The sequence below is a fragment of the Rissa tridactyla genome, chromosome 4 (assembly GCF_028500815.1).
Source record: "Rissa tridactyla isolate bRisTri1 chromosome 4, bRisTri1.patW.cur.20221130, whole genome shotgun sequence".
Taxonomy (NCBI): Eukaryota; Metazoa; Chordata; class Aves; order Charadriiformes; family Laridae; genus Rissa; species Rissa tridactyla.
This window is the reverse complement of record NC_071469.1, coordinates 46,687,388-46,698,818: the sequence shown is the minus strand read 5'-3', so window position 1 is coordinate 46,698,818 and position 11,431 is coordinate 46,687,388. Positions and strand designations below refer to the sequence as shown.

Genomic DNA, 11,431 nt, shown 5'->3' with positions numbered 1-11,431 from the left:
ACTCGACTAAATTCCTTGTAAAATCCCATCATCGGCCCTTTTCAGTTTTCCCTTACAATACCTCCTCGAAGACTTTTGACCCTTTTTTTTTTGCAGATTTAGGGGTGCCGAGTGCTCTGTCTTGCTCAGATTTTCCTCTCCACGTTCAAATCCTGCTCCCCCCCAGATCCCCCAGCTCTCACTTCTCCCATACAGCCGGGGCAGGAAGACACAGCAGCCTCCCTCGCCCCAGGGGGCTACCGGCTCCATCTGCGCCTTCACCATCCGCGATGCTGGAAGATTAATATATCACAATAAATATTAACACCTTCCCCCCCGAGCGCCGCCCTCCGGGCTCGACTCGTCTCGCCTCCCCTGCGCCGCCCCCGGGCGGCCGCGGGTAGCGCCGCCGCGGTGGAAGAGCTCTTCGCTCGGCTAGCGGTGCCTGGCGGCGTTCTAGCTTCGGCTGCTCGGGCCTTGGTTACCGCTCTCGGCGCCGCTCTTCGGGTCCCGCTCGGCGCTCGGCTGGCTCGCCTGGCCGGAGCTCGGAGCGGCGGCGGCGACGACCGAGCACTGGCGGCCGCTCCTTCCGGGCCCGGCCCCGGCCCCGCTCCGCCCGCCCGCCCCCGGCCCTTTCGCACCAGGTAGGCTCCGGGCCTACCCGCTCGGCCCAGCTGCAGGCCACGGCCGCGTCCGCCCGGGGAGCGGCGGCGCGGCCCTGGCCCTGGCCGTGGCCGTCCCCGCGGCGGCGGCGCCCCGGAAGGTGGCGGGGCACCTGCCCGCGCTGGGCCGCTGGGCCGTGGGGCTGGGGCAGGGGCTGGGACTCGCCGCCGGGGCCTTTGTTCGGGAGCTCCGGGACTGCGGCCTGCGGCGGGGGGGAGCGGGGAGGCTGCGGCGGCGACGGCGGGCCCCGCTCCCCGCGGGCCGCGCTGCCCCGGGCCGCCCGCAGCCGGAGGAGGGCGAAACCCGCCGCGCTCGCCTCCCGCTGTCCCGGCCGGTGGGGTCGGGGCCGGTGCCCGGGAGGTAGGGGAGGCCTCCGGGGAAAGCGTCTCCGGGCCTCGGGAGCTACCCCGGCCCGGCGCCCGCCCGCCGGCTCGGCGCCCGCCCCGCCCCAGCGTTCCCTAAATCGGGGCTTGGGTGCCGTGGGGCTCCCTCGCCATCGCCCCCGACCCTCCCGCTGCTCCCGCGGAACGGGCCGGGGCTGCCACCCGCTTCCCTCGCCGTCTGGGTAAGGTCAGGCTGCGTGTTGGGGCTGCTGCTGCTTCGAAATAATAAATGTTGTTGTTTTCCGGCTTTAGCCAAGGAAAACGTGAGGTTAAGTGTTGTCTTCTCCATCCCTCCCTCTGTTTTTCATCGTGTGTTGCAGAACACTTACTTATGTAAGTCGTATTTTGCATAAAATGCATTCATGGGTGCCTCTGGTACGATGACACTTGGTTACCCCTTCTCTTGTGAGGGAGCAAACCCAGTTAATTCACCAGTGATAGGTGCGAGTTTTTTTTCACCTATAGTATTCCTCCAGACAACACGTAAATTTCTGTAGTTTTCATTGAGCTGTTTGAGATTAGTTCCGATTGTGTCAGTACCAGGCTTTCCACTGTCTGTGGAAAGCAATTTTTGCAATGCAATTCCTGCACTGAAACAGCATTTCATCTTCAAGAGATGTTGTTGATGTTACGCATAATTTTTCCCAGTACGCACTTTTACAGTATTGTTCTTTTTTACACAAGAGACTGATTCAAAAAGGGCTGTTATTTAGGTGCAAGCTGGTCCTCAGGAAGATCAAGTGTATGAATGTAGAGTCCGTATATATAAGTATGTGCAGAAAGAGTGCTCAGTGCTGCTCCATTTTCCTCTCCTTGTGAAATGTTCTTAGATCTTTCTATAAAAACGCAATGTGTTTTTCTATATTTGTCCTTGTTTACTGGTCCACCCAGTTTGGTGTCCTCTGCAAATGTCATCTGGCTTCTTTGCCTTTGCCACTCCCATCCTCTTTCAAATTGCTAATGGGAATGTTAAAATGGGACCTAAGAATGACCTGCTGGTAATGTACACTTACTGCCAATCCATTACCGGGCTGTTTAATTTTGTTGTTGGGTCAGTTTTCAGAGTGTGGGATGGGGTTAAATCCAGGGAGATTTGAATGCCTTATGGGTGACGCAAGGAACAGTACCTGAAATTCTCTGCTAAAATTAAAATCCTTGTTTGTATTCTTAAAGGCTGCTGTAATGCAGTTTCTAACATTCGTAACTCTTCGATGTAGTTTGCTTAGTAGTTCTGTAATCCACAATTGCTGTTGCTGTAGGTAAATGTATTTTTTCGACGGTAACAAATAAGTATCTTGTACTATCAGTCATCTATTGATTTGGGGCAGCATGGATGTTAATGAGTATGGCAGCCCATTAGCATTTGTATTTTTTTCTTATACTTGGATTGAAGAATATATTTGGATCCAAATATCTGGACTTGCTTTTTTGGATTTAGTTGCTGGGGAGTTTACGCAGAATGTTTACTTTGCTGACAGCTTCTTCTTAGTTTTCTTTCTTTTGCCCTTTTCTGAGTCATAGCTGACCCTCTGGATTCTTGTTTGGTTGTTTCCTACTTTTCCATTTTCTGTGCAGTACTTTTATGCAGCTGTAACAACCAGTTCCAAAGAAGGCAAGCAATGATACTGTCTGCTAGTATCTGTTTACCTTAAATTAGGGATTTGAATACTTACTCCTTTTTTTGTGTCATAATTTTTTATGAAACTTCTGGAAAGTAACTTTAGTATCTTTTATGCCGTGGTTAGCAAGCTAACTGAAGGCTCTCACAAAGTTATTTCTGATGTTAATACTTACTAGTACCATTAATACAAATAATATTAAGGTACTTTTTTCTCCCCTTATTCAATTTGTATTATTGGAGGCATGATAAAGGACATAGTGCACGTTAATAGTTCCATCATATGTTTTGTTTTAGTAGTCCTGCACTAACTGAGCAAGGAGGGTGATTAAAAAAAAAATATTAATGAGGTGAGGACAAAAGAATTGTGGTTTTCAAAAGTGAACAACGACGTGATGTGCAGTGGAAGACGATTAATATTAGAAATCTTTTAATGGAAAGTTGTTAAGTGATATAGTAATCATTTAATAAAAGACCTACTGATTGGGTTGCTTAAAACAAGAGGAGAGCTACTTGTCTGCCTCATGGGATTTAGCTAGGACTAGGATTGTTGTCTAATAACTGTTTGTTGTCTCCAGTTTTTGTAAACTTTTTGTTGAAGGGGTGCGGGACGATGAGGTGCCAGGCCTGAGTGTGGAGAGCATCGTCTTAATCTGTGTGCTCGCACAGTTCCACTTTGAATGTTCTCAGTGAGGTCTCTGGGTCTGTGCTGGCAGAATGAGTCCTGCTCCCTTCTTCCTGGTATGTAGCACTAATTCTCCAGCTCGAGCCACGTAGATTTGCTGAGAGGAGTCTCTGACCTGTGTTTGGAGAGTTTCCTCCCTCGCTTAATATTTCTCCCACAGTCTCAGTTGAAGGCCAAGAAGGAAAAGGGTGTCAAGAATTGTCTGTGTTCCTTTGTTCAACGTCTAAAGCTTCCTCGTCTCCCACCCCTTCTCTAGTTCTGATGCATCTGTGCATGAAGACTTCAGCTTCTGTGTAGATCATGTTTTCTTTTTGGCTTGTTACCTTATTTGATTATTTCCATGTGAGCAGGAAATCATATGAACTGTGTTTTTTAAAATATGTTCTGGCTTCCAGTTGCTTTTTCTCTATTACTTGGATAAGGTGCACATGCCTTGAGCGCAGCCTTGACTGCATAAAATACTGTGTCTTCATCTTGTGGATACCCGATGCTGCTTCTGCTACTCTGTAATGATGGTGCTCCCAAATTTCTCTTGCACGTATGATGTCACTAGGGGGCACCTGGCTGTGGCTCTTGAGCTTAGGAACCTTGATGTGACTTTTAATGTAAATACTGGTATTTTGAGTTGAAAATTCCTTACTTTCCTATCTAAATGAGAATATTTCTCTTAAGGGGTGAATCCAAACTCTATGTCACCCTATTTCTCTCTCAATATATAGCTCTAGTTCTCTCTTTTCTCTCTGTTCTTCATTTCCTGCTGTGTACCATACTTAGCAAAAGCTGCCGTGGTCCGAGCATGGAATTGGGGAAACCAACTCTTAATCTTCTGGATCTCAGTTCTACTGTTTGACTTCTCTTATGGCTTTGTGAAATTATATTTATTCTCTTCCTATCTTCTAGATTGAAACTAATATCTCTCTTCTCAAGAATTCATTAAGTTTATGTGGAAATGGTAATAATAGTCATGGAAGTGCTCCATATTCTCATGGGTAAATGGAACTGTCAGACTCCAGACAGAGTTGATCACTTTTATTTTTATTACTTCCCTTCTTATGTTTACCGTTCATTTTCTGACCTTTAGGAGTTGATATCTGCAAGTTCCACTTCCTCATCATTTTGCTGTAAATAACCTGCAATTTAATGTACTACTTTTGACCGAGAAGTTCTCTTCAGAGTGTTATAACTCATTTAATCCAGGCCGGGAACACAAATTAACATTCTAAGGGCAATCACATCCTCGTTGCAGTCATACAGGATCTTGAAATGACAATGTACTGTTGACATCTTTGTAATGTAATAGGATTTCCTGAGCTGTTTGTAGTTGCAATTTCAAACATGACACTGAATTTTTTAATCATGAAGCACTCATACAAGTTATTTTTATTGTGGAATCCTGTTCTGATTTATGTGGAAGTGCTTAGAGCTGTGGATACAACTTTGAGCAGTGTATCTACTACATCTACAAAAGATGTGCTTTGAAATTACTTTCCAGATCTCTCTGGCCTTAATGAAGGGAAAACTTCAGTTTACAGAATAGTACTTTGGGGAATAGCTTACAAACATTGAAGACTAAAAGCAGGGCCATATAATGAAAGCGCCTTCATGGTATTAGTTTTGGACTTTATTGCATAGTTGGATCATAAACTCGCTTTCTCTCCTCATAAGGCTTTTTGTAGTGTTTTTTTTTTCATATTTAGGGGCACTTAGTTGATGACTGGTTCTGTGTTCTATATGATTCTAGTGTCTTAAATTAAGCTGCTTTGGGGTTTTTTAAAAGCATAATCAAGGACACAGAAGTAGAAACAGCAAAAGAATGGATTCTAGTTTTGCTTTTTTCCTTGTTTTGATTAATCATGCTTAAGGTAATTGTTTGTTATACCTCTGTGGATTTATGTTTGTAGGTTAGCCTTCTTTAAAGATTCCAGTGCAACGTAACTTTATTTCCAATTTAACTTCATTTCCTTTTTTCTGTTTGTTTAGATATTGCTGCAGAATAACTTGAAGTTGTCTCTATGCAAAATCTTTTCTGCTGTTTTATTTGTTTTTAAACCAGGAAGAGCTAGAACCTCCGAGAATGATCATAAAGCTCACGTGGAAGTACCACAAATGGAGTTAAGGGAAGACAAATCATATTGTTAAGAGGAAAACTTAAATATGTAGCTGATCAGGTACATTGTCAGAAATTCATGTGGCCCTGTTGCTTAATACTGAACATAGTCCCATTCCTCAAAAACTTGTCCTAAGGTTTGATCCGTGGAACTATTCTGGATATGAGTCATGTCACCCTTTTTCACTGATTTTGTTGTTGTTATGACATTGTTCAAATTCCAGTGCTACATAGTTCGATTACTTACCAAACTAGGACTCTTTGACATGTCTGGTTTGTTTAGCTGAGTTGATGCACTGCAAAGAGGACAAACCAGCTTTTTTGTTGTGGTTTTGCGTAAACTTTTTTATTTTGCTCAGTCTTTCAAGCAGTGACATGAAAAGCGGGAATGGTGTGACACTTGATATGAATTGAATCAATATTTTTAATGAAACTGGTAGTAGAATTCAGGTCTTCTATCCTGGGTAGCATTTCTGGGCTTCTTGCATGGTATTGTTTCGTGCAGTTTAGGAAAATGTGGGCATCGTAATCTCCACATTGCAGAGGGGGGGCAAACTTGGAGTGTAAACAAGGAAGGGAACTAGGAAGTCCCTGTAGCTGTGTGATTGCTCATATATATTCCAAATGATATTGTAGGCATCTGCTTCGTTCTTGGAGATCTGTCTGTGGGTCTCAGAACCAGGTTTTATTGCTTTATCAGTGAAGCTCCTGTGAAAAAAGGAGGGGCTGTGTAGTCTATAGTCATTGACAAGATGATCTCTGTCTGACTTCTGTATGCGCAATATTTTCTTCTTTGCTCTTTTGAGTTTCTGAAAGACGTAGGGGTCTTGATAAAGCAATTTGCCTCAAAATTAAACTGTGTAAAATACGAAGGAAACTGTTTTGTTGTGTAAAATATTTTGAGGGAATAGCATACGTGAGGGTCACTGGCGGTGAAGATGAAGCATTTGGGCTGTATCACTGCACACGCTGTTTTCATGCCTGTCTGATGATTTTCTGGTGGGCTGGAACCCACCCACATGTACAATAGTGGGAATGCTAAGTTATTACTAATATTTATTAAATACATTTAAAAAAAATACTATTGAACTCTTTGGTATCTTGCTGCTATTCAATGCCTGAGATACTGCAGTTTAATTTGGAATAAATGAAATGGCATGCTTTATTGTTAGTGCTGGACACTTTGCTTAAGAACAGACATTTTGAAAACAGAAGTTACTGGCTTACGAGGCAGGTAGGGCCATGACCAAACCTGGGGTAGTACAGAGCACTAATAATGTGATTCTCTTTTCTTGAAGACAAGTTTGTTTGTGTTTTTGCAGGTCAGTGACATGCCTCATTGTTCACAACAATTTTGGTTTTGATTCGGTTTTGTTGTGTTTGTTTCCCGCCCCCCCCCCCCATCCGTGTTCTTTTAATACAAGTATACGGCTTGCTCTGGCCCATAACCTATGTAGATCTTATCCATTTTACAGTCAATCAATGCATTCTGGAAGTCTTAAAACTTGAGAAAGGGACTGTGAGACAGAAACTACCAGCACATGCTTTTCTCTTCTCTGGTATTTTCTACAGAAGCTTGTATGTGCATTCTCTCTGTGGATCCCAGATTGCAAAGCCAGTGACAGGTTTTGTAGTTCACTTAATGTTGCCTCTTTCTTCATCAGTCACTTGAGACCTCTTTGGGCAGCAAAATCATCTGAAATTATGTGGACATTTGTATCTTTTGGATAGAACTCCAGTTATAAATAGCATTTACTGATTGCAATTTTTTTCTTTTCTTTTTAAACACTGGTAGAGCTGTTTACACTGTTTCTGTATGCACACATCAGGAAAGGCTTTTAGTGTCGGGCTCAGCACGCAATCAAGGAGTCCTTAGGAGTGGTAATAGGTTTGTAGTCTGAGAGCTGAAGGCCACATGAAATAACTTTTTTCTCCAATGGAGAATTGAGTGACATGAGGTAGTGCTCTGATACTCTGATATTCTTCTTTGTATCAAAGCCAGCTGTGCTCCCAGAATGGTGGTACTAGGATCTCCACAAAATTAATAATGCCAAAGACTGGGGCGGGGAAGCAGGGAGTGTGTGTGTGTGTGAAGAGGTGGGACCATCATCTCTGTAAAATGCTAAAGTTTCTCACTGGAATAGCAAACCACTGCATAATGCGTAAAATATCTTGACATCCTTTCTATATGGTGATTTGAGTGTGCTGCTTTTCATTCCTCTCCCTGTCCTCTCCTGTCAGTGTTTTCATGGGGTCCTGCACCACTATGAAATATTACCAATTTGCTGTTTCACTTTGGTTTTCCAGAGGTTCAGCATCTGTAAAAATGACAATTACAAGAGAGCTTGTATCTCTCTGAGGCTGGGAATTCTTGAGGCTTCTTCGAGGACAGTTGGCGCAGAGCAAGAAAGAAGGTTTGGAGTTGGTGTCGTGGTTTTGGCCGGATTGGCCAATCAGAACGACAGATGGCCATCCCCTCCCTCTCTCCTCGGAGAGTAGAGGAAGAGATAAGGAGATTTACAAGTTTAGAAAAAGAACTAAACTACTTCAATGAAAATAATAATAAATAAGAAAATAGTAAATAATAATAGAATAATAAAAATTAAAGGAAAAAAAATACAATATATACAAAACCGTATCCAGCTCCCAGGATGACGATCGTGTCACCAGCAGACACAGGGAAAGTCCCAGACTGGAGTCAGCGACAGACAGGAGCTGAATTCCGGAACTAGAGTCAGGAATGCTCGGATCGGGATCAAAGGCAGATGAACAGACAGGGTCCTCCTCAGACGTCGGCCATTGAAGAAAGAGCGAGCCAGAGCAGTCTTGCCCCTTTGATCCCTCAGCTTTTATACTGAGCGTGATGCATGTGGGATGGAATACCCTGTTGGTCAGTTTTGGGTCAGCTGTCCCGTCTGCTCCTCCCTGCAGGTGGGACCCCTCTACGCTTCTCCTCTTCCGACCCTCTAACGGGGCAAGCAGCGAAGTTAGCTGACCTTGGTTGTATAGCAATAAGTATAAGCAAGAGCCTCTCTGCATACCGCTCCCTGGTATAATCAGGTCTTATCACTCTGAGAGTGAACAGTGTCTGAACAATATGCTGTTAATTTCAGACTTTAGTCAGTTAGAAGAGGCCCAGTTAAAAAATAAAATTGCAAATCAGAAAATTGGTTCTGTTTTACCTCAAACCAGGACAGTTGGGCTGTGTAATTCTCTTTCCAAAATTGTAAACAGCCCAGCATGCTGTCCTGAAATGCCCTGAAGGGAGAAAACTGTTAAGGAAACAAAGCTGCCAATTGTAGAAAAATTTCTGCCTCTCCACTTTCAGAATTTCTCTGGTGCCCTGGCCCACATCCAGGGCATCAGCTAATCTTCCAGTTGGTCTCCACTTTTGGTCATCCTGATTTAAAAAAAAAAAAAAAAAACAAAAAACCCCAACCCAACAACAAGAAGAAAAGAGAAAAATACCAATCCCAGAGTGGTTCCTTGTTTTGGTAGTCAGCTGTTTATCAGTCGTGATAGCATAGGTATTTGTAATAGAAGCTGCTGCTGAATCAGTTTACCACTTGCCTGGACAGGTTTAATCCAGTGAGCTGCAAGTTTTCTTTATGCTGAGGCCCGAGAAGTATTTTCAAACCCACTGCACTTCATTTAAACTTTATTAGTCAGGTGGCTACTGAGTAGCTATAAATATAGTTGGTACTTCCATGGTTTTATCTGCTAATGATATTTAATAACATGCTGTCATTATTTGGCTTCTTATATTTGAGCAAAATGTTTGGAGTTGGTGGGTATCTTTACTAGTTCAGAGAAGGAACTGGGTCCCATAAAAAACAAACAAAAAAAACCCCACAAAACAAAACTGAACATGTAATCCAATAATAAAGGCCTCCTTCTAAGGTGAGTGGAGATAATGCCCGTATCTACCCTGCATCTTTTTCTCCATTTGAAGGCTCTAGTTTTCTTTGCCAGTCTGAAGAGTTGCTGAATGTGTCACCAGCTTGTGGGGAGCAGTTGCTGTATTCAGGCTAATCCAGGTAAAGGAGTAAACTTTTCCCTTCCTTACGAGGCATGAATAGACCTTGTCCCTCAAAGGGATGGAGGGTAACGCTGGAGTGCCAGCCCCACTCAAGGATGCATTCAGTGTCTTCTGAAGAGATCCAAGCTTTTAAAAATGTCGAGCAGGTACTGCGTAGGCATTTGAGCCCCGAGTTTCTTTTGTTTTCCTTTCAAATGGGATAAAGAGGTGAGTCAGAATAAGCTGAAAAACAAGGGACAATCCCTGAGGGAAAAATATCAAGTTCAAACACGCGCAGGAGGCTCATGTATGAAGTGTTTGTTGTATCCAAATTAGTTCAAGAAATTAGTACACATTTGCAAAGATTTAGATAAGTTGTCTTAAGGTAGGTACTCGATATTATATAGTGAAGATGACTTGGTCTTTCAGTGAGGTGAATCGAAGATGTTCACTAACTGCGGTTGTAGGTGTTATCTGTTTCTTTATTTTACCATATGTAAACTTGCCCTTGGCGTAAGTAAACATCAAGATGTTTGTTAAACCTCTTGATTTCCTTGTTGCTGTTGTACTTCATGGAACATTAGTCCTTTCGGTAGGACTGAAATGTTCCCAAGCTGTCAGCTAGTTCTTTCTCATGAGTAATTGGGTTATCCTCCTTGCAAATTATCAGGATTTCTTAAGTTATTTAGGCTGTTTGTCCTTTACAGCAATTGAAAGGCAATTCCGAAGCTTATTGTTTGAGATCTCTTCAAACTTCCAGCTTATTCCACCTGCACGTCTGGTCTTCCATTTGTGTCCAGTTTATATGTTTGTTCTTGGGTTGCTGTAGTCCTTGCTCCTTGAATGCAGCCATATAGAATACCGAGCTACTGTTTTCTTAATTTTACTAGATGAAACTGGACTTATATTTTCCTCCCATAAAGTAGGCATTTTATTGCCTGTATCGTTCTGAGCTGTCATTCCACTCCATGCTGCCTACCATCTGAATCCAGTCAATTCTAAACTTGGGTGACTGGTGCTATTTGCAGAATCTGGATGAGGATTTATTAGTGTTTAGTAGAAAAAGAGTTTTGGTTTATTGATTTCTGTATTGTACTGTGCTTTTGGCTGTATCTACTCCATTTATTGTTGTTCTAACATTTTTGCGTCTGAGCTTTTTTAATCTGTAAAGTTGCTTTTAGGAATCTGCTTGCAGCATGGCATCTTTAGTTTTTGTGTTGCTTTCCAGTAAGGCCTTTATTTTGTAGCATAATTCCTACCTAAGGTCTGGTTGACTTTCACAGATTCTCGAAAGATGGCTTATTTTACACTGCGGAGTTTAGCTTCTCTAAAATAGATGATCTCCATGCTGTTCACATTAAGAAATCGGGGAATTTCCAGCTAGCTTGAATTTCTTTGCGGTGAATTTATTTTCTAGGAAGATGGATGCTTTTACTTGTTCATCACTTCAGTACCCTTTATTGTACTTCTACAAATGAAAACTGGTCTGCTTTATTACAACTTATTTTCCTGGCTTATCTCCTCAGACAGCTCCTCCCTGGAAGCAGCAGCTGCTTTAAATCATCTGCTCAGGAGGTTTTTTTAAGGATAGTGGGAGGAAAGAAAGGTTTGCTAATGACCGTTCTGAGTTCTGTCATGTAACAATTCATCTCTTCTTGTGTGCATGAACCTTTTCTCCTTCTGTGTGTGTGTGTTTTTTTAAGTTGCTACTTCTCTATTGAATATTGATGGTTTTGTTCAGTGTAACATGAACTGAGGAGGATTTATCTTTAGATCTTTATGTTCTAAAGAAATTACAGAGTAGTATGCGCACTCTGCTGGGATCAAAAGGTAACAGCATTGCAGCAGTGTTTCTTTTCTTATGTATTCTAAGAAACTTCTTGTTTCTGGAGAGCTTTTGATGGCAAACTCCGATGTATGAGACCATTCAAAAGCTGTGTAACTTGATTGCTATTAGGGTAGCTATATTTGGTTCTTT

The 11,431-nt window shown here is 42.9% G+C and overlaps 1 protein-coding gene across 5 annotated transcripts in view; it reads left to right on the top strand.

Annotated features, from left to right (window-relative positions):
* Positions 1-508: 508 nt before the first annotated feature.
* The window catches only part of AMBRA1 (autophagy and beclin 1 regulator 1), a 137,763-nt gene continuing 126,840 nt past the window's right edge, over positions 509-11,431 (top strand). The window contains exon 1 of one of the 5 annotated variants that reach the window (XM_054197793.1): positions 509-623. The gene's annotated coding sequence lies outside the window, so the exon portion shown is untranslated. Of the gene's footprint in view, positions 624-996; positions 1,208-10,515; positions 11,060-11,431 lie in introns of those variants that run through there. The other 4 variants (XM_054197795.1, XM_054197792.1, XM_054197796.1 and 1 more) reach the window with 4 other exon arrangements.